Genomic DNA, 5,602 nt, shown 5'->3' with positions numbered 1-5,602 from the left:
TAACTCTATCTCTCTCCCTTCCTCTCTGTAAAAATCAATAAAATATATATATTTTTAAAAAGTGGAGCTCAGAATAGCTGTGGAACTGTCTATTTTGAAACTAAATTCTTAAACTTGATGATATTGGAAGCTTTTGTCAAAAAATTAACCTCATTTCCATAAGGATAAGCCAAGAAGCACCTTACATGTTATGAGTTCACAGACATTTTATAAGCATATTTCCCATTTTAATATAAAATCATAACAAGAGGATTTATTATATTAAAAAAACTGGAGTCCTGGCCAGTATTCTCAGTGGTTAGAGCATCCCCTCTTCTCTCTTTCTCTCTGTCATGTACCTACCAAGGAAAGGTAGAAGGAGAACTCTGTCATCTACAAGCTAGAAGGAGGAGAGCTCTCAGCAGAAACTGAACCCTGCTAACACCTTAATCTTGGACTTGTAGCCTCCAAAATTGTGAGAAAATACATTTCTGTTATGTAAGCCCCACAGTCTGTGGTATTTTATGTCAGCCCGAACCAGTTAATACAGTATTTATTTGGGAAATTTATTTAATAGCAAGGAAATGAAAGTAAAACCCTTAAGAGGGAAAATGTACAAGATTTGTGTTTATAACATGACAATGAGATTTGTTTTTGTAAGCATTTTTATAAGTATTTTTTTCAACAAACTTTGCATCCAGAGTTCTTACAGCCAGGAACAGTTTTGTCATCTGTAAAATGCAGGAATTGGACTAAGATCTCTAAGCCCTTTCCTAGTCTCAAACTGCAAACAATCGGAGTAAATATTTTACCGCAAGAGAAAAAAATGTTGCCATATTCTCAGATCTTTTCACATGTCTGGGATTCTTCTAGGGATAAATAAATGTTGGCTTCAAAAAATAGCACCTTAGCTAATATTGAAATTAGCATGAAAGCCCTTGGCTGAAAATTATTTGGTAGAAGAAATCAGATTTTAAAAGTCAGTGATAGCTAGGGACAAGTTATTATAGCAATACACCCTGAGGTGCAAAGGGCCATGAAAATTCAAAAAATAAATAAATAAAAATAAACTGTCAAATGGGATCAACCATGGAAGTGTTAGAAGAAATTATTTTCTAGACTTGAGAATTTCCTCATCATAGATACAATGCAATTTAACCTTTGGAAATTCGGAAAACACAGGTAAGAAATAAAATCGCCAATAATCCTTGAACCTAAAATGTTAATCATTCAGATCCAGAGAAAGATTGAAAGATCTGAATGAGACGTCCCCTCAAAGCCATGTATTATTGCCGATATCAGTCACACGCCAACCTGAATCTCAGTGTACAGACCACTGTAATTTTAAATTTGGAGGTCAGGGTAGACCTTAGCCATGTGATAAGAGGATACCAGGCAAAGGAATAGCAAGCCCAAAGGCTCCAATGTGGGACTCGACCTGGTGTGTTCAAGGACCAGCAAGGAGGCAGTGTGGCTAAAGTAGAATGAACAAAGAAACAATATCAGAGGGTACACAGAGCAGAGGGGCAGGGCGAGAGAGAATTCAGACAGTATAAAGAGTTTGACTTTTATTCTGACTGAAATGAGAAGCCAGTGTTGGCTTTTGAACAGAGGAGAGACATAATCAAATTTGATTTAAAAGGGTCAATCCGGATGAGGTGTTGAAGAAAGCCTGTAGGAAGCAATAGTGAAAGCTACTTTGAGTTAGGGGACAACTACAGCGATCAGACAAGACATGATGACTCAAGCCTGGGGTGGCAGCAGTGGAGGTGGGGGAAAGTGCCAAATTCTAGATAACAGTCTGAATAGAATCAGTAGGATTTGCTGGTGGATTGAACGTGGGCTGTGAAGACATGTAGGAGTCAAGGGTGACTACAGTTTTTGGTTCGAGCAACTGGAAGAACAGAGTGATCTAGAGGGGGGAAATGTGAGTAAGAGTAGATTCAGGAGGCATGATCAAGAGTTCAATTTTGGACATGAGTCTGGAGTCCAACAGACAGATCTGGGTTAAACATATATGGCAGTTCTCAGTAGGTGAATGGTATTTACTAGTAAAGCCTCAACACTGGTTGAGATCACCAAGGGAGGGAGTATAGATAGAGAGAACCATGGACAGAGCCCTGGAAGAAGAGGAACAATAAAGAAAGTTGAAGAGTGACTAGTGAAGTAAGTGGAAATGTATGAGAATGTGGAAGACAAATGAAGAAAGTGTCCAAGAAGGAGGTGGTGATCAACTGTGTCAAAATTTACTAACAGGTCAAGTAAGATGGAGACTGAAAACTATTATATTTAGCAATGATGTGGACGTAGGTGACCCTGAAGAGAGCAATTTCAGTGGAGTAAGGTGAGTGATGGTGGTTCTACTTAGAGTGAGTTTAAGAGAAGAGCAGAGGAGAAAAATTAGAGACAGTAAGAATATTCAACACTTCACTACAAAAGGGAACAAAGAAATAGGATGGTTGATAGAAGAGGTAAGTAGCATCAAAGAGGTTTGTTTTTGTTTTAAGGTGAGAAGAAATAACATCGTATTTGTATGCGGATGGAATTGACCAGAAAAGAATGAGATATTGATTATATGGCAGAGAGTGAAACAGCTGCCCTTGATGTCTGTGAGCGGGGACAGGAGATAGGACCTTGTGCACAAGTGAAGATATTAGACTTAGATAAGAGCCCAGGTAAATCAGTCTTGGAAAAGGGGAGAATGTATATTGGCACAAATGCTGGTAGGTAAATGGACATGGTAGTGAGATCCTGTGGATGTTTTCTCCTGATGTATCAGTGTTCTCAAGAAATACTCTCAAGATCATCAGCAGAACCTGAAGATTGGGGAGAAGATTATGTGAATTGAGAAGAGAAGACATAAAACAGTTGTCAAGGAGACCAGAAGAGTAAATGGACTAAAGGTACATCGTGTAACTGCTTGGCAGCATCAAGGACCAATTTGAGAGTCATGGCTTTGATTTTAAACTGAATCCGATCAACAGGGTTTGGATTCCACCCCCTAGCATGGGTGCAGAGCCAAAAATTAGAAAATTAGATTTAATCAGGAAGGTAGATTTGTCAAGAGAGTTCAATAAAGTGAGCGAGGAGCATGAAAATGGAGAGCATAGCAAAGGAGGGATTATAATAATTGAGTGTGGACTTTATGGATAAGGAGAAAAATGAGGGCTTCCAGGGGATGGGGCCAGAGATGGGATGGCAAGACTTTGGATTGGCACCCAGCCAGTGTGGCTAAGTGTTTAAGCATCAACCTATGAACCAGGAAATCACAGTTCTGAAGGTAGATTTGTCAAGAGAGTTCCATAAAGTGAGCGAGGAGCACGAAAATGGAGAGCATAGCAAAGGAGGGATTATAATAATTGAGTGTGGACTTTATGGATAAGGAGAAAAATGAGGGCTTCAAGAGGATGGGGCCAGAGATGGGATGGCAAGACTTTGGTTTGGCACCCAGCCAGTGTGGCTAAGTGTTTAAGAATCAACCTATGAACCAGGAAGTCACAGTTCTTTTCCCAGTGAGGGCACATGCCCAGGTTGTGGGCTTGATCCCCAATAGGGAGCATGCAGGAGGCAGCCAATCAATCATTCTCTCTCACCATTGATGTTTCTTCTCTCTCCCTTCCTCTCGAAAATCAATAAAAATATATGTTAAAGAGATTTGGGATTGGTATTCTGGTGAGAATGAAGGATTATTGATGCTAGAGTACTAGAGAGAATGCACTGCAAGTACAAGTGGTGTGGTCAGAGGGTGGATTTATAAAGTATGGATGGGGTGCAGTTATTGACAATGACAAGTTCTAGGGGATGTTCATGCGAGTGAGTGACTGAAATTGGGTGGAGGATAAAATCATTGAAGTAGAGGAGTCAAGGAACTGAGAGTCCAAAGTATTTGAAAGATCATAATCTATTCTACATATATTTTAAGTCGCCAAGAATTAAGACAGGATTAGTATTGAAGATAATTACAATGAGAAGGAGCTATATTGTCTAAAAATGAGGAGTTGGAATTGAGGTGGGGGTAGCAGAGGATGACAGCAAAAGTGAAGAGTATAATGAATGATGCTTGGCCAGTGTGGCTCTCGGTTGAGGGATGTCCCATGCACCAAGTTCAATTCCCAGTCAGGGCACTGGCTTTGAGCTTGATCCCCAGGAGGATGTGCAAGTGGCAGCTGATCCATGCTTCACTCTCATTGATAATTCTCTCTCTCCCTCCCTCCCTCCCTCCCTCCCTCCCTCTCTCCCTCTCTCTCTCTAAAACAAACACGAAAAGAGTATAATGAATGATATAATCTGATGATACAGAATTCAAAACTCAGAGGCAGTTCTAGGGAATAGGGAGGAAGAATGGTCTGATACTAGCTACCAACGTTGAAAATACAAGAGGTTTCACATAATCTCTATAGATTTCACATAATCTGGCTTTCACATAAAATTCTTGCTTCTTTGTAAATCAGAAAACTTGGCACAGCAGGCCTTGGTGACTGCTTCATTCATCTACAGTGATTTCCTGGCTCCTCTGTGTACCTGGGTTTGACTCCCCTGTTCTAGCAACTCAAGAGCGACCAAATACTTAATTGTATGTTGCTTCATTACTCACCTTTTTCAGGTAGTCCCTTTGAGAAGTATAGGGTTTCTTAAGCATGTACAGGTTGACAATAAAATCCTAGCCATTTGAACAAAGGGATATAGAAACTCTTGCCCAAACAGCATTGCCTTTACTAATTTTTAAAAAGATGTTATGTAATACTTTAGCTGAGAACGTGAATATTCAGATAGTACTAATGATAGTGTATCTTCACTGTTGATATCTAGGGGGCGCCATTCCTAACGACTGCAAATCTGCAAGGTTTCAAATAGGTGTTGACATTTTTTCAGTTAATGGTCACGGTCCACTCTTCCAGTCATTCAGGTTGGGATGTTTCTCGTCACTTTCGAAGCATCTCTTTTTGTCAGCAGCATTTGTGTTATGCCTGCTGGGGGGATATTACCGCATAACAGTAGAAGATTTCAAAACAATAGTCAATTTTACTTAAACTTCATGTTGAAAGCAAAAGGAGGATTGCTTGGTAAGCCCTTTGAGGAAGAACAAAGTGGTCAAACAATGTTGCATCAAGGAAGCTCAGAGAAAAAAAGAACATAGTAAAACCAAATACGGTCCAGTGTGTAGAAAGAGGCAGCCTCGTGAAGAAAGTCACTATGATTTTATTCTACTTTTTCTGTCTTTTGTTTTCCTATTGTTGGCATTTGTGTCCATCTTTTCCAATAATCAGTTCATATACGCACATTAATCCGCTTACATTCAGTAACAGTTGGGAGGATATTGTGCCAAAACATTTGGAGTGGTTGTTGGTTGTCTTCAACACGGTGGGGCTACGAGTGATTATTTTATTCTTTCAGTTTTTCTGGGTTACCCAAGTGTTCCTCACTGTGTCGGTTTTGACAAGATGAGAAGAAGTAAACTTGGTACATAAGTAATGACAGGCCTCATCTCCATCCACGCCAGGAGGCAGTCACGCCAGGACAGGCAGCCGCTCCATTCCTTCTGCGCTTCTGGTTTTCCTCCAGCTTGCACTCTTCGCTGTGTCTTCAGTCACGTCCCAACCCCAGAGGAAAGAAAAAAAAAAAC

General features: G+C 40.2%; 1 protein-coding gene across 1 annotated transcript in view; it reads left to right on the top strand.

The window, feature by feature from the left end:
- The window catches only part of IRAK3 (interleukin-1 receptor-associated kinase 3), an 89,581-nt gene that overhangs the window by 27,135 nt on the left and 56,844 nt on the right, over positions 1-5,602 (top strand). The gene's annotated exons all lie outside the window — the stretch shown is intronic.

This window comes from Myotis brandtii, unplaced genomic scaffold (genome assembly GCF_000412655.1).
Source record: "Myotis brandtii unplaced genomic scaffold, ASM41265v1 scaffold389, whole genome shotgun sequence".
Taxonomy (NCBI): domain Eukaryota; kingdom Metazoa; phylum Chordata; class Mammalia; order Chiroptera; family Vespertilionidae; genus Myotis; species Myotis brandtii.
This window is presented reverse-complemented; position numbering and strand designations above follow the sequence as displayed.